This window comes from Chlorocebus sabaeus, chromosome 5, assembly GCF_047675955.1.
Source record: "Chlorocebus sabaeus isolate Y175 chromosome 5, mChlSab1.0.hap1, whole genome shotgun sequence".
Lineage (NCBI taxonomy): Eukaryota > Metazoa > Chordata > Mammalia > Primates > Cercopithecidae > Chlorocebus > Chlorocebus sabaeus.
In genome coordinates, this window is record NC_132908.1 from 85,006,865 (window position 1) to 85,032,002 (window position 25,138).

General features: G+C 57.9%; 1 protein-coding gene across 1 annotated transcript in view; it reads left to right on the forward strand.

Moving 5' to 3' along the window:
- The first annotated feature begins 636 nt into the window (after positions 1-636).
- Positions 637-25,138, forward strand: part of ZNF469 (zinc finger protein 469) — a 59,655-nt gene continuing 35,153 nt past the window's right edge. The window contains exon 1 of the mRNA XM_007994325.3: positions 637-1,047. The gene's annotated coding sequence lies outside the window, so the exon portion shown is untranslated. The remainder of the gene's footprint in view (positions 1,048-25,138) is intronic.

The following is a 25,138-nucleotide window of genomic DNA, read 5'->3' on the forward strand; positions in this document are numbered from 1 at the left end:
GTCTGGGACAGCCAGGGATGGGCACGCACTGGGCCGGGGGGCTCTGCCTGGAGCCATCTCCGCCATGTGGCCTTGGGCAGGTTCCTTGGCTTCTCCAGGCGTTGGTTTCCTTGGCTGGGAATGGAGATGTTGGACAAATGACCTGTAAGGGCCTCTCCCTCTCTAGGGGCCTGGATGGCTCCTAGCGCCCCACCAGCAATGCCACAGAACTCATGGGCCAGTCTGGGGCGGTCCCAAGGCTGGACAAGGGACCCAGGTCTGGGGTCAATGTTAACTCCAACCTACGAGAAAGCGTCCCACGGGAACCTCCTTATGGTGCCTTCGAGGGCCAACCTGAGCCACTCAAACCGAACTTGCCCAGGCGGGTGCCAGGTGCCAGTTGGGACATCCCCCAACCCCCAGACAGAGGCACAGGGGCAAGCGTGTCATGTGTGGGCACCTGGGGGCTGCAGCGGACGCCAGGGATGGAGATAGTGCAGCCAGTGGAAGCCACATGGGTAGAATTATGGCAGGCGTTTTATAAGTTGTGCTAAGTCCAGTGTTTCCATCTGAGCAGCAAGGCCTGCCAGTCTGGGGTGGGCTGTCCGGGGAGCGTGGAGAGGGTGTTCAGGGAGCAATGCCTCAGGGCCCCCCATCGCCGGGGTGGGTCCCATGAAACAAACACCTAGGAAGAGCGGCGCTAAAAATAGCTGGGGGGAGGGTGCGGGGGTGGCGGAGTCTGTAACCTAAGCCGCCCCAGCCTCCGGGGGGCAGACCCCGCGGCCGCCGGCCGGCGTCCGGCCTTCCCAGCACCCGGCCCAGGGCTGGAGCTGGCTGCAGGGCTGGCCCGCGGCGACCTGGGCAGGGTGGCGGCTGCTCCCTCTCCTCCCACCCCGCCCCGAGGCGCAGCGCGCGGCAGAGCGGCTCGGTGCCCGGCGGGCGGGCGGCCCGGGCGGGCCTGCGGTCGGGATGAGGACGGCGCCTCCGCTGCAGAGCGCTGGGGCGGCGCGGGCCGGGAGCTCGTTGGCGGCGGCCGGCGTGGCGGGCGGAGCGGGCCTCGGAGCGGAGGTGAGTGCGGATGCGCCACCCGGGCGTGCGCGGTGCCTGGGGACCCAGGGCTGGAACGCGGGGCGGGGGTGTCACCGGGCTGCGCGGGGGTCCCCGGCCCGGCTCCCGCTCCTGCGCCCTCGGGGGCCGCTCCCCGGCGGGGCCGGACCCTCCCAGCGCTCGCGGCGCCCGGCCCGGCTCCCCGGACCTCCTCCGCCCGGGCCCGGACGTGCGGGGCTGCGAGCGCTGGGGCCCGGCGGGGGCCGCAGCCTTGCCCGCAGCGGAGCGTTCGTTGGCAGCGCGGGGTCCGGCTCTGCGGACAGTTTGGGAAGCGCCCGGGCTAAGTGCTGGCGGGGGCCGCGGAGCGGGGGGCTCGGGGAGCGGGGCCTCCGGGCGGGGCTGCGGGGAGCGGGGCCCGGACCGCTCCATTCATCGCGGATCGGAGCGGGGGTGCCCCAGCCGCCTCCTCCGGGCCGCCCCCCGGGCGTGCTGGCCCCGCGGCGCTCCGAGCGCGGCACAGGCTTGCGGGTCGGCGGTGTCAGCGCCCCGGACGGGGGTGGGAGCTTTGGAGCCGACCCTGGGGGAGACCACGCCGCGCCCCCGCCCAGCCCCGCGCACCCCCAGAGGCTTTTGCAGAGCCGGGAAGTTGGCTGGACGTCTAGACCCGTGGGGACGCGGCGCCCCGCGTGGCGGCGGCCGGAAGGGAAGGCCAGTGGGGCTCGGGGGACTCCCGCGGCCACCCAGACCTTGTCCCTGCACCCTGGGCCGAGGGCGGAGGGACAGGTCCACGGCGGGGGCGGGGGGGCCGCGAAGGCTGTGGGGCAGCTCAGCTGCCAAGTCCGCTCCTGCGGCGGAGGCGGTTAACTGCTTCATCCCCAGCCGTGAGCCATACTGGGCAAAGGGAGTGTGCCACGTGTTATTACGTTTAATCCTTACGTCCTGAGATCCGTGTGAACCCACATCTTAGATGAAGAAACCGATGGCCAGAGTGGGCTGATGCTGGGAAGTGAGCACAGCACGCGGTAGTGTCGTTGACAGCCCCTGCCCATTCTGCCAAGAGCAAGTCTAGTTCCCTTCTGCTGGTCGGTGGACAAAGGTGTCTTGAGGCTCTCAGTGCCCAGCCTGTCCTAGGTGCCCCCAGCACAGCCCAGAGCCCGGCATTCCTGAAAATAAACGAGATAAACAGGTAAATGCCTGGACAGCGTCGGGCGTGAGGGCTGAGCAGGGAGCTCGGAAGCGGGGCGGAGCTGCAGTTTTAGGAAGGGCAGCCAGGCACCCTCGGAGGAGGTGGCCTGGGAGGGACATGCCTTCCATGCCATGTGCCTGGCAGGTCCCAGACCACAGCACAGAACTAACCAGGAGCTGGTCATTCTGCCCTGCAAATAGAAAAGAGGGAGAAGGCCCCGGCAAAGAGGAAGGCCGGGGCCTTCTCGAAGGGAACCCAGGGGCTCTGCAGAGTCTCAGCTTGGGAAGCGTAGGTGAAGGGTGTGTGGCTGTAACGCCCCGAGGCTGGCAGCCCTGGGCAGTGTGCAAACTAGGAAGTCCCAGGATTTCAGGGTCAAGGGAAATTTTGGGGTCACGAACTTCAACACCCTCATCAGTGCTTCAGTCTCCACCAGACCCTGCCTCCAGGTTACTGACTCTGCTTGAATACCTCCGGTGACAGGGAACTCACTCCCCATCACAGCAGCTTGTTCCAGCCGTTCCAGCAGCCCTACCAGCTGGAATGCACTTAAGCTGGAACGTGATGAGAAGCTCTGCTTCAGGTTGCACCAACAGCCTCCCACCTGTTCTTTCTGCTGATTCTGGTCCATCATCCTGGGGCAGCAGGCAGCACATCAGCTCAGCTCGTCCACATGGCTGCCTTTGGAGAATTTTAATAGAGATGATGTCCCCCTGTATGCCTAATCTCTTCAGGTCATTTCTGACTTGACATTCCAGGTCAGGCCCCATCCTGCCACCTTCCCCTGGGAGAAATTCAGTGGGTTTCTGCCCTTTCCTCGTGTTTGTTGAACAGAAGTAAACCTGAACATCAGGGTGGCCTGGAAACAGAGATGCCCTCCCCTTCTTTCTCCTGGAGTCTTGCCACCACCTATGGTGCCCTAGATATCAGTCCACGGTAGATTCATCTGGAGCCCAGATGCTTTCAAGGCAAGCCCTCCACCCTCCCTTCTGGTTCTGACTGCTACTAAGAATTTGGTTACCAGCCGGGGGGTGGTGGCTCACACCTGTAATCCCTACACTTTGGGAGGCTGAGACGGGTAGATCACTTGAGCCCAGGAGTTTGAAGCCAGTCTGGGCAACATAGCAAGACCCCATCTCTACTAAAAAAACAAAGTAAAGTAAGTTAGCCAGGCATGGTGGTGTGCACCTGTACTCTCAGCTACCAGGGAGGCTGAGGAGAAAGGATCGCTTAAACTCAGGAGTTCAAGGCTGCAGTGAACGATGATTGTGCCGCCGCATTCCAGCCTGGGTGATAGAGTGAGACTCTGTCTCAAAAAAAAAAAAAAAAAAAAAAAATTCTGTTACCTTGCCTGCCTCCTTGTCCAAACATGGGGCTGACGATGTGGGGAATGGCTGTGTAGTGGTTAAGAGTCCAGGCTCTGGAAATAGCTACTAGGGGCTGTGTGGCCTTGACTGAGTGACCAAACCCCTCTGGGACTTGATTTCTCATCAGAAAAATGGGGAGCCCTCACAAGGGTTCGTGGGACGGGCTGGTGTGTGGAGCATCCTAGCATAGGCCTGGCACACCACAAGTGCTTGGTAGGTGCCAGCTGCTGTGGTCGCATCCCATGGGTTTCAGGAGACTCCATGGGACCTGTGGAGAGGGTTCTGAGGACAAGAAAGACCTGAGTGGTGCAAGGTGCCAACTAAAAGTCCAGATGGAGGCTGCCATAGGGAGCAGTGATGCTGGCAGGGCACATGCAGCCCAGTCCTGTGGACGCTGCCTTTCCCATCTTCCCAGCGCCTTCTCCATCTTCCCTCCTGGCCGGCCAGCCCACCATTGCTTTGGTTCATTCTCGACTTGCAGGGCAGGGAGTAGACCTGAGAGAGTGTGACCAGCCCATCCTCCTGCTCACTGTGGACAGTGGCCACACTCGGTGTCCTGCATTCCAGGCCACAGTCCAGGCCTGTTCTCCTCCCTGACAAGGGTCTTCATGGGTCCATCTCAGGATGCACGTTCTCTCTTCCCACCTCCTGCCTGGGACCCCACCGTCCCGCCCCATCTCCACTGGCAACTGTCTGCCTTACTCCCCCAGACGTCACCCCACCCTCGTGGGAACACCCCTCCTCTCCCTGCTGCCCTCACCCATCCTGCATCCCACCTCCCATTGTTGGTGTCCCATCTACCCTGCAAGGCCGTCCGCCTTGATGAAGGTGCCCTGTTCAGGCTGGATCCCTTCTCCCCAGGCTCAGCAGGAGCTGGCTGGTGACTCAAAGGGTCCTGTCACATCCAGGGCCCTCTAGTGATTCCTTTCCAGACGCAGCTCCATCCACCCACCTAGAGAGACCAGCCGCTCCCAGGTCAAGCCTGTCTCCAAGTGGCTTTAAGCTCCCAGGCCTCTCAACTGACCCCCATGAGCCGGCCTCGTTCTCTGATGGAGCTGACCTGCTACGTGCTGGGGGCTGGGCAGAGCATGGTGGAAGGCAGGGGGTGGTCCCGTAAGGATGGGGCTCTGTGAGGTGGCCTTGGAGTTGCTCAGGGCCTATTTCTTTGGCTACTTCCTCCCCATGCTCATCATTTGCTGATGGTCATGGTGGGGGTGGCAGATGCTGTCCTTGGGGACTGGCTGCAATCTTATACTTCGGAGCTAAGGACTTCCGTTTCCCTAGGTAGAAAGAAAAATGGGCCAGTACAGTTGGGCAGGTTGTTCACTGCACCTGGGCATGCAGTCCATACTCTGCTTGTCAGGCCTCCCCACCCTCCAAGACTGTGTCCGCCCAGAGGAGCGCCTTGTGCTAGACCCCCAGAGCCCCCCGGCAGCCCTGGGTTAGGTGTGGACCGCTGTCCGTACCCCTGAGGACCTTCCATCCTGCGTGCCTGCCGAAGCTGCCCCCAGTGGTCAGAGGGTCGTGGTCTTGGCCTTCATCAGGTGCTATCAGCCGTCCAGCCCTCTCATTCCTGTGAGTCCACGTCACTCCCGGTTCTGCCCCCTTGGTCTGGGTTCACCAGGCCAGCTTTGGGGCGGGGTGGGAGCGGCGGGCAGGACCCACCCCCGGGTGCCGGGGGACTCAGGCCGCGGTCAGCACGGCCTCCAGATGTTCTTCAAAGCGCGCCCCACCCCCTCGGCTGCTTGCGATTGCTGGTCCTGAGTCCGGAGGACCAGAAAGTGAGACCAGCGATGATGGTGGGGGCAGCTTGGGGACTGTAACCCGGCGTCAAACTGTAGGCTTCCTGCTCATTACTCACCCCAGCCCTGCCGGGAGTGAAGTGGTCTCTGAGAATCACCCTGTTGTTGAAAGGGGGCTGGCCTTGGGGAGGAGAATTCCAAATATAAGCTGTTTTTGACCCAGCGAGGAGAGTCCGCGGGCCAGGCTGAGGAGGCCCAGCGTGTCTGGGGAATGCTGGGTGCTCACCTGGCCCACCCTGGTATGGTGGACCTGGGGCTCTTGCTACCCCATCCCCCCACCACCCAGCTCTTGAAGCAAGAGGAGCTCTGTCCCCTGCCGTGGAGGAACTGGTAGCAAAGGCCTGTCTCCTCCCCAGCCCTTGCTCCTCCAATCAGGGTGGGTGGCCCCTCAAGTGGAAAGAACATGGGCTTGGGGGCCTCGGAGCTCTGGGGCCAAGCTTCACTCAGCCCTCCCAGTCACACCGCCAGGACAGGGCAGCCATGGCTCCCAGCCTCAGTTTGTATTACCAAGTGGGGTGCATGGTACCTGGAGTCTCTTTACAACCCCAAAGTGGCTCCCCAGAGAGGACAGCGGCCGAGCAGGCGCAAGGGTATGGATAGTGGATAGGCAGGTGAGTGGAGGGATGAGTGGGCAGTGAGTGTGAACTCAGCGGCCCCGGCCGAGGGAGCTGTGCCCAGGGCTGCTCCTAACACTCCCCACCCTCAGCCCCTCCTGGTCAGCGGGCCAGAGCCAGAGGCAGGATGGGGGACATTCCGTCCCCTGGCTGCCTGCTAACAGCGCCTGTCCTGTCTCTGGGCTGTTCGCAGGGCCAGCATCCCAGCCAGCGGCCGAACAGAGTCCGTATTCATGAGCAGCCATTGAGACTTCCCTACCGGCCGGGCACGGCAGCTGCCTGCAGAATGTGACCATTGGGAGCGTCCCTGAGCCGGGTTTTCCGCATTCCTCCGGGGCTGCCGGGCCAAGGTGGCTGTGTGTAAACAGAGCCTGCGTCGCCAGGCCTGGATGTGGCCAGCCGGGCACTGCCCACTGGGAGGCTACAGAATGGAGCTTCTCTGCATTCCGGGCAGGGGCAGGAATGTGACTTGCTAAGATCCCAGCCAGAGGGGGCGTGGGAGCCAGGACACCCGGGTCTCCATACTGGAGGAAGCCGCCCCATCTGTAGAAGCCGGGGAGCCGGGTGCCAGGGCCATCCTCTGTGCCTTACACCAACCCTTCGCTGTAGAAACCTTTTATAGAGAGCGATAAAGCTCTCGAGTCACATGACCAACCGGTCTTCTACAGTGCATGCTTCAGTGGTTTTCAGGATACTCACAAGGTTGTACAAACATCACCACCATCTAGTTCTAGAACGTTTTTATCACCCCCAAAAAAACCCTGTGCCCATGAAGAAGTCACTCCCTGTTCCCCTCCCCCAGCCCTCGGCAGCTGCTCCTTCCTGCCTGTGAATTTGCGCATTCTGGACACTTCCAGTACGTGGTTCCTACACCCTGCTCTTTTGTGACTGGCTCTGTCACTCAGCGTCACATCTTTAGGGTCCATCCTTGCCATGGCGGGAGTCGGCGCTTCCTTCCTCTTTGCGGCTGAGCGCTGTTCTGCCACGTGGATGGAGCTAGTTTTGTGCGCGCACCCCTCCTCCATTGGACACCTGGCTTGTCTCCACTGCCTGGCTGTTGTGAATCGAGGTGCCGTGAGCATTTGTGTACCGCTTCTCTGTGGGCACCCGTTTTCATCTCTCCTGGGCGGGTTCCTGGGGGTGGAAGTGGTTCGTCCCGTGGCCACCTTGGCCTTCAAGGAGCTGCCCCACTGTTTCCCTCCATTCTGCTCCCACCACTGTGTTCCGTTCCCACCACTGTGTTCTGTTCCGTTCAGCACCGTTCCGTTCCCACCAGTGTGTCAGTGGTGGGAACCTCTTACCCCGTCTCTGTGGATGAAGCAATCAGGCCCGGGGAGGGTGAAGCGCTGGCTCAGGACCACACAACTGGGAATGGGGCTAGGATTCAAACTCTGCCCTGAGTAGGGAGATCAAGGCGAGGGAGTGAGTGGCCATCGGGACCCCAAGGCCGTGTCTTTGAATGACAGTGCAGTCCCCCAGGAGGCTCCCTTACTGTGCCTCCTTGGTCCCCTGAGGACAGCACAGCCCTCACCTCCTGAGCACTTACCTGTCCACTCTCCACTTTCCACACGCAGGGCCAGGTGCTTCCTCACAGTGGGCTGAAGCCCTGAGTGAGGCCGGGTCGGCCTGGGGAGGGCCCCGCTGCACTGCCAGAGATGACGCTGTTCGTCCTTGCACAGGCTCCTCCCAAGGGAACCACAGCCTTTTTCCAGGGTGGCTATGTGTCAAGGAGAAAGAAATAATCAGACTTTTGGGGGCCACTAGACACTGGCTCTGAACTGACACTGGTTCTGGGAAACCCAGGACATCCCTGTGCTCTCCCGGCAGAGGGGCTCACGGAGGTCAGGTGGTCATGGGGTTCAGCTCAGGCCTGTCTCACAGTGGGCCCAGCAGGTCCTGGGATCTGTCCTATGTTCTGGAACCTTCCCCAGTTCTGGATACACATGGGAGTAGGGGCACCCACCAACTGGCAGGGCACCTGTCCAGAGCCCACCCAGCGGGGAGCAGTCAGAGGAGCTGGGGGAGGAGGCCGGACTGCGTAACCCCGCGTGGGGCCCATGAGCACTGTGTGTCTTCTCCAACCAAACAGGACGCGGCCACTCTGCCTGGGAACCCCACTGCTCCTCCTGACCCACGTCTCACTTGGATATAACCTCAAGGGCCCTCAGTTTCCCCTTCCTAGGCAAGCTGACTTTTCCTGCGCTGTCAGCTACTCAGCTGGAGGAAACAGGAAGCAGGGACGGCCACAGTTCTAACATTCGGACGCCGCCGGGCACTGCCCCCAAGCAGCCCCTCCAGAAAGCAGGAGCCGGCAGATAGACTAAGGAGACAGGCCAGTGTGTGAGGATCCCACAGAGGCTCCCTGGGGGAAGGCATCTCTGATCTGGGTGGGTTTTCAAGGGTGACTGGGAGTTCTCTAAGCACGCCAGATGGGAGAGGGTATCCCCAGCAAAGGCAGCAGCATAGGCAAAGGCACAGAGACACATTCCTCTTGGCAGAACTGAAACCTCTGGCAACTCATGGTCAGCAGTTCCGAAAGACCCGACCCAGGCAGCCGCCGCACCACAGGCCCAGGTGAATGGCCTGCGTCGTCCTCTCCAAACCAGGCTGCTGTCCTGGCAATGGTACCAGCTCCGGCTGCCGCCTGCCCACGTCATGCAATCGCAGTTGGGCGGCATGCTGTAGAATCCCACTGTGCCAGCTGCTGCCTGTGAGACTGTGGGCAAGTCCCCCACAGCCTCAGTTTCCCCACCTGTACAGTGGAGCGATAAGGTGTGGAGAGCACCCCAGTGGTGCTGAGGCAGCACAGGGTACCATGTGCAGGGTCTGGATGCCAGCCCCCAGTGGAGCATGGGAAGAGCTGGGCAGCACACAGGGCTGGGATTCGAAGCTGCCACCTCTTGCTTGGTAGGAGGGGCAGAGCCGGGACAGTTGCTCCATGTGACCGCACTTAACTGGCCACATTCCCCAGGTCCCAGCATCCAGAGGATCAAGTCTGACCCTGGGCAAAGCCCTGGGGAACGGCAAATTCAGGGCCATCATTTTGGATAGACTATAAGGGTTCGCTGTCTCTGCCACCCAAGGCAAGGGGCGTCCCTCTCCAGCTTTGGGGTCCTCTTCATCAGGTGAAGGGCTGAGTGGTCCCCAGAGGCATGGGCCCAATGCCTTGGGATCGGGAGCCTCTGACCTGTGCAGGTGGGAAGGCTCCTGGGACAGGTGGGGTTGGGGGACAGGAGGCAGCAGGGAGCAGTGTGGTCTGTAGCCCACGGCGAGCACCTGACACATCTTCAGAAGACATGAGGAGACAGGCTCATGGCGGCCACATCTCATCGGCTTTCAAGAGAAGCCTAACTGAACTTTTCTGTAACATCTCTTGGCTGGAAATTTTTACGAGCATTTTGAACCCTGTGCTGGCTGGGTTTGCAGCCTGTGGGTCAGAATTCACCAATAGAAATAGCTAGAAAGATATAGTATAATATGATACGCAACATAATGTAATAAAGTATAATATAATCTAAAGATATGATGTATGACAACCTGTCATATAATACAGAACATGATACAGTATCATTTTATGATACAGATACATTATATAACATGATACAATATCTTATGCAGGCTACAAACTCCAGCTATACAAGTGATTTTATAGCCACATTAAAAAATACATAAAGAAACAGGTGAAATTAATTGTACTATATCTACAACATATCCTCATTCCACCATGTGGTTGATACAAAGATCAGTGAGTTCACGTTCTCCTTGCTGCGCTCTCAGGAGTCACCTGCGTTCTGCACTTGCACCGCGTCTTGATCCTGGCCAGCCATGTGCAAACACTCCGTGGCCACGTGTGTCCACAGCTGCTGCATGGGCAGCTCAGCCCTGCACCCAGGGTCTCTGAGTGCCCTTGTACCTTGCAATCCTGATGCCAAACGCCTAGAATAGGTGCCTCCCCCCCGGCCCAGCCTTCTCACACCTGACAGCCTTCTCTGTTTTCTCCGGGAAGCCACACTCAACTTTTGTGTCCATCATGGACCTCTTTCTTCTCAGAGAGTTAGCTTCTTAAAATAGGGTCGGTGGGCCTGGATCAGACCCCCTCGGAGGCTGGTTAAACCACACATTCCCAGCTAAGTTGAAATCACTGGGGCAGGGCCTGGGGTTTGCATCTTAGGCTGCTCTGGTGATTTTTACCTATGTTGAGCTTTGAGATCCTTGTAAAGCACTCATCTCTCTGTCCCTAGATGCTGTTTCAGGCACCTGATGGCAGCTGCTGTCCCCAGACACCCCACTTCCTTGCTCACCACCGGACTGTTTTGCTCTTGCTATTCATCCACACCTGGAATTCTTGGAAGACTCCTATTCATCCTTCAAAATCCACCTCCAACATTGCCCTGCCTTTCCTCTGAGAAGGCCTCCCTTCTCCGGCAGGTTTCCTCCACAACCTCCCTTGCTCCTTGTAGATCTGCGGTTTGCGTGCTGGTCCTGAGTCCCTTCCCAGGCAGGTTCCCTCCGCAACCTCCCTTGCTCCTTGTAGATGTGTGGTTTGCGTGCTGGTCCTGAGTCCCTTCCCAGGCAGGTTCCCTCCGCAACCTCCCTTGCTCCTTGTAGATGTGTGGTTTGTGTGCTGGTCCTGGGTCCCAAGTCCCTGAAGCACTGACACCTGCTGAGGGTCATTGACTGTCACCAGCTCTCTGAGTCCCGGAGTCTGCCAGGTCCTGGCCCAGACAGGCCTCAGAGCGTGGATGTGGGATAAATCCAGGCGTGTGTGGGTGGGTTGGTCTCTGCAATCTCAGTAAACATCTGGCTGCAGGGCCTGGCAGGAAGCTGACCTCGTGGGTACCACGCGGCTGGCAGCTGTGGCTGGTCTATAAATACATTCTAAACGCGGACCAGCCCGTGTGCATTCCTGCCTCGCCCGCCCTGGAGTGCCCTCCCAGCGGAAGAAAGGCCGCCAGCGGCCCTCTGCGCCGGGCCAAGCGGTCACTCCCGGTGAGTGGGAGCAAGCCCACAGCAGGGTCAGCCCAGGGCCCGCGGCATCCGATTGTTAGCTGAGTGCTCAGGGCCGGCCTGGAGCTGGGAGCTGCATTTAGCTCTGGGAAAGGCTGTCCGCACCAGCAGCCTGCTTTGCTTGGATGTCTGGGCTGTGTTTATGCCGCACCGGTGCCTGGGGAATAATTAGAGTCTCCAGAGGGCACCCGCGGGGGCCTGCTGTAGGCGGGAGGTGCCTGGGACCCAAAGCCCTGCTGTGCCCTGTGGCCCAGGAGCCCATGGAGGAAAGAGCGGGAGTGGGCTCGCCCCAGTGCTGAGCTGCCCGGGCAGGAGGAGGGGCTCAGGTGGGGGTCAGCCCTGGAGCTGTGGGCTTTGTCAAGGTATTTTATACCCCCAGCCCCAGTTTCCCCACCTGTTCCCTGGTGTCACAAGTCCTGCCTCCAGGACACAGGTGACGACCAGCGAGGCTGGCAATTGGTCTGAAAGCCAGAGGCCAGGGCCGGTGTGTGGTGGCCGTCACGGTTCCAACCGCAAGTAGGGCGGACGCTGCCTCACCAGTCTCTGGCCAGCAGCTTGGAGGGCATGTGTCTAGGAGAGGTCACTGGGGACCCCCAAAGGGCGAGCCATGCTGGGGCCTCAGGAAGGAGCGACTCATGCTACACGTGCGCTGTCCGAGAGGAGTGGGTTTGACACATCTACACCTGCTTAGTCCGAGAGGGGCGGGGTTTGACCCGTCTACACCCGTGCTGTCCGAGAGGGGCGGGGTTTGACCCGTCTACACCCGCGCTGTCCGAGAGGGGCGGGGTTTGACACGTCTACACCCGCGCTGCCCGAGAGGAGCGGGGTTTGACACGTCTACACCTGCTTAGTCCGAGAGGGGCGGGGTTTGACCCGTCTACACCCGCGATGCCCGAGAGGGGCGGGGTTTGACACGTCTACACCCGCGATGCCCGAGAGGGGCGGGGTTTGACACGTCTACACCCGCGCTGCCCGAGAGGGGCGGGGTTTGACACGTCTACACCCGCGCTGCCCGAGAGGAGCGGGGTTTGACACGTCTACACCTGCGCAGTCCAAGAGGGGCGGGGTTTGACACGTCTACACCTGCGCTGTCCGAGAGGGGCGGGGTTTGACACGTCTACACCTGCGCTGTCCGAGAGGGGCGGGGTTTGACACGTCTACACCTGTGCTGTCCGAGAGGAGCGGGTTTGACACGTCTACACCTGCGTAGTCCGAGAGGGGTGGGGTTTGACACGTCTACACCTGCGCTGTCCGAGAGGGGCGGGGTTTGACACGTCTACACCTGCGCTGTCCAAGAGGGGCGGGGTTTGACACCTCTACACCTGCGCTGTCCAAGAGGGGCGGGGTTTGACACGTCTACACCTGCGCTGTCCAAGAGGGGCGGGGTTCCACACTCAAGTTTCAGGTGCTTAGTGGCTTCAGATGAGAAAAGAGGTGAAATGAACTTTAATGATACATTTCATTTAGCCCAGCATAACCACAATAGTTCCATGTTAACATGTGGTCTGGATTTTTAAAAATTATCCATGAAGCCTTCTGTGTTCTCTTGTACTCAGTGTTTGAAGGTGTCTGCTGGTCGCATCGTGAGCACAGGAGGTGCACATGGCAGGCGCCCTGAAGGACAGGCCTGTGGGGTGTGAGGTGGTGCTGACACTGCTGGCCCCTCCCCAGGTCAGGCCTGGCATCCCCGCTGCCGCCTGGTGAGCTTGTCGAATGCTGGGGGTACCTTGTCATTTTTTTGGCCCTGGAGGCCAGGAGACATCCAGGTGTTCAGAGAGTGAAAGATGCAGCGCCTGAGGGAACAGGGGGCTCAGGGCCTCTCAGAACATGACAACAGCATGTGGAGTCCCCTGGACACGTCAGAGCCCTGTCACCATGGCTTTCATGTGGTCCTGGTCCTTCTCTTGTGGTCCCCACAGATACCTGGGCCCACCACTGGGTGGGCACCCAATCCTCTTTACCAACCTGTACTCACCCCCATCCCTCCCTGCTCTCCGGGACAACTTTACTGTGCCTTGGCCCCAACAACAGCTTTGCCCACATCAGCCTCTCCACTCTGGGATCTGGGCTTTGCTGTCATGTCTTGGCCAGTACAGCCTTAGGTTGGCTCAGGTGCCCCCCGCCGCAAGCAGTGAATCAGCCCCAGGGACCCTTCTACTTTGAGGTGAACTCTGTAGGCAGAACTTCAGAAAGTTGAAGCCAGGAGGAACTTTCTCTTATAGCCATTGACAGTCAGCCAGGGAGCTCTGTAGGTTGGTGGGTATGTGGATGGATAGGTGGATGGGTGGGTGGGTGGGTGGGTGGATGGATGGATGAATGGATGGGTGGATGGGTGGATGGATGGATGGATGGATGGATGGATGGATGGATGGATGGGTGGATGGATGGGTTGGATGGGTGGATGGGTGGATGGATTGATGGGTTGGATGGGTGGATGGGTGGATGGGTGGGTGGGTGGATGGATGGATGGATGGATGGATGGGTGGATGGATAGGTGGATGGGTGGGTGGGTGGGTGGATGGATAGGTGGATGGGTGGGTGGGTGGGTGGGTGGATGGATGGATGGATGGATGGATGGATGGGTGGATGGATGGACGGATGGGTGGATGGATGGGTTGGATGGGTGGATGGATGGTTTGGATGAGTGGATGGATGGATGGATGGATAGATGGATGGATGGATGGATGGTGGGTGGATGGATGGGTGGGTGGATGGATTGATGGGTTGGATAGGTGGATGGGTGGGTGGATGGATGGGTGGGTGGATGGGTGGATGGATAGGTGGATGGGTGGGTGGATGGATGGATGGATGGATGGATGGAAGGATGGGTGGATGGATGGGTGGATGGATTGATGGGTTGGATAGGTGGATGGGTGGGTGGGTGGGTGGATGGATGGATGGATGGATGGATGGATGGATGGATGGATGGATTGATGGGTTGGATGGGTGGATGGATGGATGGGTGGATGGATGGATAGGTGGATGGGTGGATGGATGGGTGGATGGATGGATGGATGGGTGGATGGGTGGGTGGATGGATGGATGGATGGATGGATGGATGGATGGATGGATTGATGAGTTGGATGGGTGGATGGATGGATGGATGGATGGATGGGTGGATGGATGGATAGGTGGATGGGTGGATGGGTGGATGGATGGATGGGTGGATGGATGGGTGGGTGGGTGGGTGGATGGATGGTTGGTTGGATGGTTGGGTGGGTGGATGGCTGGATGACTGGATGGGTAGGTAGATAGAAAGATACACACATATATACAGATGTTATTATGTGTATACCTAGGTAACATATGTTACACGTATTGTATAAATAATATATAATGGCATATATGTACAAATATAAATTATATAACTGATATGTTATTGAGTTTGGATGTGCCACTCTTGGGTATGACATACAAGGCACCATGCTCTGACCTGCCCAGGTTCGTTGGTGTTGGGGATCCTCATGGAAGCCCTCTGGGTAGATAACATAATGTTCTAATTCCCACCTGAGGCTCACAGGCTAAATGCCTACTCAGAGCTGCATGACCAGCAAGGAGAAGGGATCAAAACCTGGAGGCAGAAGCTCTAGAGTCTGATCTTCACTCTATGCTGGGCCATTCCAGTGCCAGTAAGAGCTGCCACCACGCGGTGTGCACATGGCACAGAATGTTGACATGCATCAGGCAGGCCACATGTCTGGCCTGGATGGATCAAAAGCCCATGCTGTGTTCATACAGGCCCCATGCCCGTCCTCTGCACTTGTCCCAAGGGTCCTGACCCTGGGCCACCCCAAGTGAACTCTGGAGTTATCCCCACTGCAGGTGACGGCCTCCAGCCAGGCTTCCCACAGGCAGCAGAGTTTAGGTCCCAGGGCAGAGCCAGGACCATCTGTCGCGTATCCACTCTGCGTCCCTTCTCCCCGTTATCCCACCCTCAGTGTGACGGTCAAGCTGTGTTTTTCAGGTGCTTGTACTTCGGGTCTGTTGAGTGTGAGTGACAGGAACACAACTCATAGAACACAATAGAGAATTTCTTGGCTTGTGAGACTGAAAGGTCCATGGAATGATGGACTTCAGGCAAAGCTAAATCCGGGTTCTCAGACAGTGCCAGTGGGTGTCCACCTCTCTTCATCTCCTGGCTCTGCTTTTCCGCACATCAGCTCCAAACTCAAGAGACCCTCCTGCATGGAGACCAAGCAGAGACCCTCCTGCATGGAGGCCAAGCAGAGACCCTCATACATGGAGACCAAGCAGAGACCCTCCTGAAGGGAGGCCAAGCAGAGACCCTCCTGAAGGGAGGCCAGGCGGAGACCCTCCTACATGGAGACCAAGCAGAGACCCTCCTGAAGGGAGACTAAGCAGAGACCCTCCTACATGGAGACCAAGCAGAGACCCTCCTGAAGGGAGACTAAGCAGAGACCCTCCTGAAGGGAGGCCAGGCGGAGACCCTCCTACATGGAGACCAAGCAGAGACCCTCCTGAAGGGAGACTAAGCAGAGACCCTCCTGAAGGGAGGCCAAGCGGAGAACCTCCTGCAGGGAGGCCAGGCGGAGACCCTCCTGAAGGGAGGCTAAGTGGCCCCCAGGGCTCAGGGCTCCATCTGACCTGCACAGCAAAAGTACCTCCTCCTATGAGTGCCAGCAAAGGACCCAGGGAAGCCTCTCATTGATGGACCTGGTGCCCACCCTCAAGCGATCACCATGGCCCTGGGATGAATGTGGTGCCCTAGCTTGTGAGACTGGGCCATGCACCCTGAGACCTGGGACAGGGTCAGCCCCACTCAGGGCTTGTGGCCTGGGAGTGCCTTTCCTTCATCATCTCCCTCCCTCTGCCACACATGTCTGCCTGCTGCGGTCCCAGCTAAGAAGACTGCTAGGGAAGGTCGGCTAAAGAAGGAGATAGATGGAGCTGGCAAATTTCAGGATTCTCAGGGAGTTAAAGTGCAAGGTCGTGTATCTCAATGTTAGCAGTCTTTGCCCCACCATATAAATCTAAATCTGAATATTTATAGAGATATATATGTATGTAGTGTATGTGTATATGTGCAATGGATGGATGGATATAAATAAGAGAGAGAGAGAGAGAGATTCTCCTCTGTAAGATCTATTCTTCTGGTCATTTGAACGACAGTGTCAGTGTCAAAGACTGTTGGATATCCCCACCCTGGACAGCCTCTGACTCCCTGCATCCCAGACACTTTGGAGACTATGCCTGGGAGTGAGAGTCGAGGTCAAGAGAGGAACTCAGCTTTTGCTTCATGGCCTGTCATCAAGCCCCTGGTGTCAGGAGCCTGGCTGTCAGGTCCAGGGTCAGAGGTTCTGCCCTGCCCAGAGCCAGGCACAGGAGATGGTGCAGCTCCTCCTCAGCCTGGCAGGGCCAGGCCTCCATTAACCTCTGGACAGGGCCAGGTCAGAGAAAGAAAAACAAAGCACCAGAAAGTGCTGGAGGAGGTGATCTCTGGACAGCCTCCGATCCCTGCCCCCTGCTGTGGTGTCAGAAGTCCTGGCTGCGACATGCAGCTTTTAGAGTGACGGGTGGGGCTGTGCTCCCTCCACCACCCTCCTCACTACTGGTCCTGTGTTCAGGTCACACACGCAAGAGACCACAAGCCACAGACTAAGGAAAACACATGAGCCACGGACAAAGGGAACACGTGAACCACGGATGGAGGGCCACATGAGCTGCAGATGAAGGGACACGTGAGACACGGATGAAGGGACATGTGAGACACAGATGAAGGGACATGTGAGACATGGATGAAGGGACACGTGAGCCATGGATGAAGGGACACGTGAGACACGGATGAAGGGACATGTGAGACACAGATGAAGGGACACAGGAGCCATGGATGAAGGGACACGTGAGACACGGATGAAGGGACATGTGAGCCACAGATGAAGGGACATGTGAGACACAGATGAAGGGACATGTGAGACATGGATGAAGGGGGAACCCATGAGCCACGGATGAAGGGAACATGCGAGCCACGGATGAAGGAACATGTGAACCACGGATGAAGGGACATGTGAGCCACAGATGAAGGGACACGTGAGCCACAGATGAAGGGACATGTGAGACATGGATGAAGGGGGACTGATGAGCCACGGATGAAGGGGGGCATGTGAGCCATGGACAAGAGGACATGTGAGCCACAGATGAGGGGTGTGTGAGCCACGGATAAAGATAACATGTGAGCCACAGACAAAGGGAAATGTGCCACAGATGAAGGGGGCAGTGAGCCACGGATGAAGGGACATATGAGCACAGATGAAGGGGGGGTGTGAGCCACAGATGAGAGGACACGTGAACCACGGCTGAAAAGAGCATGTGAGCCACAGATGAAGGGAACACGTGAGTCCCAGACAAAGGGACATATGGGCCAGCAGAATGGACTTGGACTTGGATCCTTTGCAGTAGCCCAGGGCGTCTGGGCTGGGATTCGTGACCAAAGGTCAGGGCAGATCTGAGGAAAGTGTCGCTTTCATGGGTCAGGGACAAAGCAAACGATGACAGTCACTTGTCTGCACTCACGGTGACCTGCACCACCTCATTTCATCCCTACAGCAAACCACTGCCCCCACACACAGGGGTCTGTTTTTCACCTCACTTAACAGATAAGAAAACACAGCATAGAGACGTTAACCACTTCCAACTGCTGCGTAACAAGCAGCCCCACCGCTGAGGTTCACACGGCAATGGCTTCCCCTGTTCCAAGAGTCTGAGGTTGACTGTGGCGCTTCTGCAGGTCTCATCTGGCCACCCAGGGGCTGCATGTGGCTGGCAGTTTGGGAAGCAGCTCACTGGGCCCAAGCGGCTCTGTGTGTTTGCCTGGCAGTCGTCTGAGGCTGGGCCTGGGCCCCTCGCTCCCCTCTGCTCCCTCATGTGATGGCAAAGTCTCCAGACTCACATGACATCTGCCGCATCCCAATGATCAAAGCAAGTCCGGGGCCAGCCAAGTTCTGGGGACAAGGATACACTCCACGTCTGGATGGGACACAATGCAGAGACTGGGACCACATTCAATTACTTGCCCAGAGTCACAGCTACAAGATGGCAGTGTTGGAATTTAAACTGGGCCTGTGGGCTCACAGGTCACGCAGGCAGATGCCCGTGGGCCAGGCAGGAGAGGGCTGCGTGAGAAGCCCAGGTGTGGGTGGCAGGGGCAGACAGAGCCACCCTCATGGGACAGCCAGGCCAGAGTAGGGACAACCTTCTCACAAGAACCAGAAACGAGTGTCTGTGGTGCCTCCTGGCAGCTCAAAATCACCTAAAACCAAACACTTTCAATAGCAGAACACGCTTGCTGGGGCCAGGTATGAGCTGAGGCCCCACATCTGTGAGCTGCCCCCAGCCTCACTCCTGCAGCCTGAGCCAGCTGTGCGCCCCTCTCTGCTCTGGATGGAGTTCCCGGTCTCCCAGTCTTTCCTTCTCCCCCAAGGCCCAATCTTGCAGGAGTGCATAGGAGGCGTGGAACCCGGGACAGCAGCCAGGATGGCAGCCCCTCTGCCCGCTGCTCCTCCCCAGGGCTCTACCCAGGGCTGGGGCCACCTCAGGAGAAGCAGATCCCTAGAGCGGCAGACTCCAGGAGCTCTGGGATCCCATGCCGGTCACTCCACCTCCCTGGGCCTGGACTCCTCGTTGGGAAAATGGGAGCCACCATCGTGCCTGCCTCACAGGGTGAGTGAGGGCCGGCTGAAGTGTGGCAGGGACGTGGGGTGAAGAGAGGCAGTGTCTGGGCCAGCCGTTCATCAGCAGCAACTGCCATCGTGCCATCACTGGGGAGACGCAGAGCCGACGGCCCTCATGGCAGGTGAGGACGGGCACCCAGCAAGGAGGCTGGCATCTGGGTCAGCAGGCCCAAGTTTGAGCTCCGGTTCTGCCCTAGCTCACACAGGACCCCTTCTGCCCTCCTTGGAGCCTCAGCGTCCTGTGGCCCCACCCATGGAGAGCCCAGCAAAATGTGCCCAGGCCTGGTAGCTTGAAACCCTGCTGCAAAATTGGCCTGCCAGGACAACGGCTCCATTTTCCAGATGGGGAAACTGAGGCCCTGCCAGTTCACACCTGTCAGAGCTCCTGATGCTGCTCGCAGGAGCTGGCCAGACCAGGAAGGAGCACAATCCCAGAGCTGCTGTGGGTCTTGGAAGCAGTTTGCTCGTCCCTGCTTTCCGGAACCTCTAAGCCAGGCGAGCCCAAAGGCCTTCCTGGGACCAGGGACCCAACTGCTCCACATCAGTCCCTCCTCTCAGCTGTGAAAACAGAGCAACAGCAACGGCTGGACCCAGAGCCAGCTCTGTCCCCATAGCCATGTGGTCAGCAGTGCAAGGCCCCATTCCAGAGGCTGAGGGCAAGCTGAGATGGCACCCAAGGGCCGCCTGTGGGTCAGCAAACAGTCTGTCTCTGGGCAGGTCACCCCACCTCTGGATAAAATGGGCAGAATCTCTTCAGATCCTGTTCACAGGATTACCTGGGAGCATCTTCATAACACCAGGACTGTAGTTACCACCACTAGGGACTAAGCAGAGGGCCGGGGTTGGCCAGGGGCAGGAGATGGAGGGGCCCAGAAACAGTCCTGCTGAACAACAGGCCAGGGGTTGCTTCTGCGGACTGGAGGGGGATAGAGGGGTATCCACAGAAGTAAAAAGAAGAGGTCATTGTCCCCCACCAAGCCTGGTCCCTCCACCCCAGCCCCTCCCTGACCCTGGCTGATGAGGCCCTTGGACACTCAGTAGTCTCAAGCAGAAAAGTGCATTCAGACCCCCGAAGGCTGGGTACAGTTTCTCTCTCCCATGGGACCCAGAAATGACCAAGGGTAAATGCAAGAGAGGGGCAGCTTATCTCTTCTCCCAGCATTGGGGCATGCAAAGCAGTAGAAGACAGTGCCATGGGCACCATGCTGTCCAGCCTAACGATGTCAGGGCCTCTCTGGTTGAGGCTGGGCAGTGGGGGACAGTAGGGCAGTGGCTTACTCCAGGATGCCACTGCACCTTCAGCCCTTCAGTAAGCCAAGAGCTAGAATAGAGTACTTGTAGGCCCAAGATCCAGATTCTAGTCCTGATGATGGACAGATGGATAGAGGGATGAATGGATGGATACGTGGGTGGGCGGATGGATGGATGGATGGATGGATGGATGGATGGATGGTTGGATGCTGGGGTAGGTGGATGGGTCAGTGGATGAATGGATGGATGAATGCATGGGTGGATGGATGGTAGATGGATGGGTGGATGGATGGATGGTAGATGGATGGATACATAGATGGATGAATAGGTAGATGGACAGGTGGGCAAGTGGATGCATGGATGGATGGATGCTGGGGTGGGTGGATGGGTGAGTGGATGGATGGATGGATGGATGGATGGATGGATGGTTGGATGCTGGGGTAGGTGGATGGGTCAGTGGATGAATGGATGGATGAATGCATGGGTGGATGGATGGTAGATGGATGGGTGGATGGATGGATGGTAGATGGATGGATACATAGATGGATGAATAGGTAGATGGACAGGTGGGCAAGTGGATGCATGGATGGATGGATGCTGGGGTGGGTGGATGGGTGAGTGGATGGATGGATGGATACATGGGTGGATGGGTAGATGGATGGGTGAGTGCATGGATGGATGGATAGATGGATAAATGGATGGATAGATGGATAGGTGATTGTATGGATGGATGGATGGATGGGTAGATGGATGGATGCATGGGTGGATGGATAGTGGATGGATGGATGGATGGATGGATGGATGGATGGATGGATAGATGGATGGATGAATGGGTGATTGGATGGATGGATGGGTGATTGTATGGATGGATGGATGGGTAGATGGATGGATGCATGGGTGGATAGATGGTGGATGGATGGATACATGGGTGGATGAATAGGTAGATGGATGGATAGATGGGTGAGTGGATGGATGGATAGATAGATATGTGGGTGGATGGGTAGTTGGATGGGTGAGTGCATGGATGGATGGATAGATGGATAAATGGATGGATAGATGGATAGGTGATTGTATGGATGGATGGATGGGTAGATGGATGGATGCATGGGTGGATGGATAGTGGATGGATGGATGGATGGATGGATAGATGGATGGATGAATGGGTGATTGGATGGATGGATGGATGGATGGATGGATGGATGGATGGATGGGTGATTGTATGGATGGATGGATGGGTAGATGGATGGATGCATGGGTGGATGGATAGTGGATGGATGGATGGATGGATAGATGGATGGATGGATGGATGAATGGGTGATTGGACGGATGGATGGATGGATGGATGGATGGATGGGTGATTGTATGGATGGATGGATGGGTAGATGGATGGATGCATGGGTGGATGGATGGTGGATGGATGGATACATGGGTGGATGAATAGGTAGATGGATGGATAGATGGGTGAGTGGATGGATGGATAGATGGATGGATAGATAGATATGTGGGTGGATGGGTAGATGGATGGGTGAGTGCATGGATGAATGGATGGTAGATGGACGGGTGGGTGGATGGATGGATACATGGGTGGATGGGTAGATGGATGGGTGAGTGCATGGATGGATGGATAGATGGATAAATGGATGGATAGATGGATAGGTGATTGTATGGATGGATGGATGGGTAGATGGATGGATGCATGGGTGGATGGATAGTGGATGGATGGATGGATGGATGGATGGATGGATAGATGGATGGATGAATGGGTGATTGGATGGATGGATGGATGGATGGATGGATGGATGGATGGATGGGTGATTGTATGGATGGATGGATGGGTAGATGGATGGATGCATGGGTGGATGGATGGTGGATGGATGGATACATGGGTGGATGAATAGGTAGATGGATGGATAGATGGGTGAGTGGATGGATGGATAGATAGATATGTGGGTGGATGGGTAGATGGATGGGTGAGTGCATGGATGAATGGATGGATGGATGATGATGGATGGATGATGATGGATGGATGGATGATGATAGATGGATGGGTGGGTGGATGGATGGTGGGTGGATGGATGGATGGAAGGGGGAATGAGTGGGTGGCAGATGCTGGATGGTGACTGCAGTCTGCCAGGCATTGTGCCAGGCACCAGAAACACAGTGGTGACCCTGTCCTACTCTACTGTCTCCTTCCGGAGTGTCCTGTCTAGTGGAGGAAGCAGATTCACCACGTGAACAGGTGGATCGAGAACTCGACCCCAGTTATGCTGAGGATGCTGAGTGCTGTGAGCGGCACCATGGCTGGACCGTGAAGGCACAGGAGTGCAGTGGGAGGGAGGATGGCGAGGAGACAGTCTGGGGGCACCAGCATGGGGAGAGGATGCTACCTGGGCCATGTTGTGTTCGAAGGCCCCTGTGGAGAGGGGCAGTGTGTCCCTGCAGGGGCCTTGGTTTCCCTCTGTGAGTAGAGACTTTCCCCGGATGCTGGTTGCAGCCCAGACCCCTTTGCAGTTGACCTGGGTCTGCCCCCATGGTCAGGGCTTCCACCATCACCTGCTTTCTCAGGGCCCTCTCTCATGCCAGGCCAGCCCTGCTAGGATCTGAGGGCACAGAATGGGGCCCGGCCCCTGCCCACCTCTGGACATTATTCCTCCAGCTCCAGGGCCTCTGCTGAGCTGGGTTCATCTCCCACCGAACTCCCTTATGCACTTCATCTTACCAGTGGGGAAACTGAGGCAGGCCAGGCTAGGGCAGCGGCTGACCCAGGGTCACTCCACCAGTCAGGCTCTGCTGATTCTTCCAGCTGAGAACCACCCCCCGGGAACAGGAATACCCCATCAAAAGGCCGACCCGCCCTGGGAAAATGAGGCAGCAAATGGCAGCACCTGCCCTGCATACCAGCTGCCGTGCACTGCAGAGTGCAGACTCAAGGGAGACACGCTGCATCCAGGCACTTTTAACTTTACAAGCCCCAGGCACTTAAGAAGGAGAGGCGTGGGAGGGATCAGGGAGTCCAGGAGAGAACCTTGGATGGAGGCCGAGTGCGGTTGGGAGCCCACAGCCAGTGGCCGTGCTGGACGCTCCCGTCCGTCCATTGCCAGGGCTCTGTTCCGTGGGGTGGCCATGCATCCTGGTTGCCCAGAACAGTCCCTGCTGTCTCACACCTGTTCTAGGTGAGCATTTACCCTGGACTTCTCATTTTTTAACACAGTGTTGTTAATGGTTATGTTAAAATCCTCTGCGTGGGTTTGGTGGCTCTGGGTTCCGTCTCACACTTGTTGAATGGGGTGAACACAGGCTCCCATTTGGACAGTGGTGGGATTGGGCAGGTCACTGCTCTCCCAGGCACCACAGAGCTCACACCGCCGTCTCGGGAGCAGCTGCTGAAACACAGGGCAGAGGGCTCCAGGTCTCGGGGTCAGCAGCCGGGCCTGTGAGCTGCCATCCAGGCCTCAGTCTGCAGAGGCCAGGGAGGATGGAACCAGGGGCAGGCGAGGGTGGCAGAGCAGCTGCTGGGACAGAGCACAGGGCCTCCTGCCCTCGGCCCCCACAGTTTGTACCATTTGTTTGTCTTGATCGTTGTTGACCCTTTCCATTCTGCAATTGTTACAAACTTATAACTTGAATTGTTTTAGTCTCAGAAGTAGCCTGGTGCAGACAAAGCATTCTCCAGCCTCCATAGAGGCCAAGCCCTGGGTCTGTCTAGATGCCCCCGACCCCCTTTCAGTTCAGGTGCCCCCTCCCCTCAGTACCAGGACACTCCTCAGCCTGGTTCAAAAGCAAATTCGGGGGTTCCTGGTGGGCAAGGAGGGACAGCGCCCTTCCCACCTGCTCAGCTCTGTGGGTTGGGACGGTGCTGCAGAGCACCCCAGAGGCCTCTCCGCCACCACACGGACAGTGCAGACAGAGCCTATGCACTGCCAGGGGGCCCAAAGCCCCCCGACTCAGCTTCCCTGCCATTCTGGGATCCTCAGAAAAGCAGTTGGGATGTTTCTGGTGAGTGTTGTGTTACAGGACCTTTGTGTTTACACTTTTATTGTGGACTTTTTTAAACATACACAAAAGCAGCGAGTGAGACATCACAGCCCTACACCCCCAGCACCCGGCTGCAATAGGTGCTGAGCCTTGGGCAGCCTGGCATCATATGTCTCTGCCCCCATGCTTATTCTTGCTGTGCTTCTTTAAGCAGATTCTAGATACCAGGTCATTTCGCCTGTAGGGACTTCAACAAGAACTGCAGCCAGCCCTTGAGAGGCACGACAGACTGGCCCTGGGTGGCGCTGGTGGTGCACGTGCTGTTCGTGACTCACCAGCACGAGTGAGTTGCTCACCTGTGTGATTTAAACTGGAGCTGGTTCGAGGTCGTCCACCCATATATCCCTCTGGCCGTGTTCCTTAGGCCCACGTGGTGGGGAGAGGAAAGGGCAGCCGTCATGCCTGAGCCACAGTGGAGATATGTCATCTGTGCCCAGGTTGCAGGGGAAGAACTGGGAGGTCTTGGAACAGGTGGAAGGCTCTAGTGCAGGGTGGTTGCCTGCGACCTGCTGCTATGCAAATGAGTGCATGTGCTGGCAGGGGCGGGCACAGAGGGACGCTGCAGGAAGAAGGCACAGACCACCCAGAGGGGTGAGTGTGAGTGGCACTATGAAGAGAAAGGTAGATAGGGCCACAGGGCTGAGTCAGGCCCTCAGGACAGCCAGTGCAGATGCACAGCAGACCCAGGACAAAATCGGCACCCAACTGGGTCATGTGTGAGTCCCCATGTGGGGCCATGTTGGTCAGGATACCTTTCAGCTTCAGGAGGACAGAACCCAACTCCAAATAGGCTTAGCAGAAAGAAGACTATTGGCTTACATAACCAGGCTGTGCAGGGGGACTTCAGGCATAGCTGGATCTAGGTGTTCAAACATCAGCATGAGGATCCAGTCTAACAGGGCGGGGAGGGGTCAGCCCCCCCGGAACCACAGGAACACGGGGCAGGGGAGGGTAGCTCCACACAGCATGCTTGAGGCGCTGCTGCCAACAATGGGAGATTGGTGGTGGGCACGCAAGGAACAGATGTCCGCACGGAGGGGACATTTGCAGCCACAGGATGGGCCAGGGCTAGAAAGGAGGATGAGGAGAGCAGAGCAAGAGCATCTGAGCCCTGAGCCTTGGGTGTGGCCTCATACAGGACGAGGCTGGCACACGGGTAGCCCCT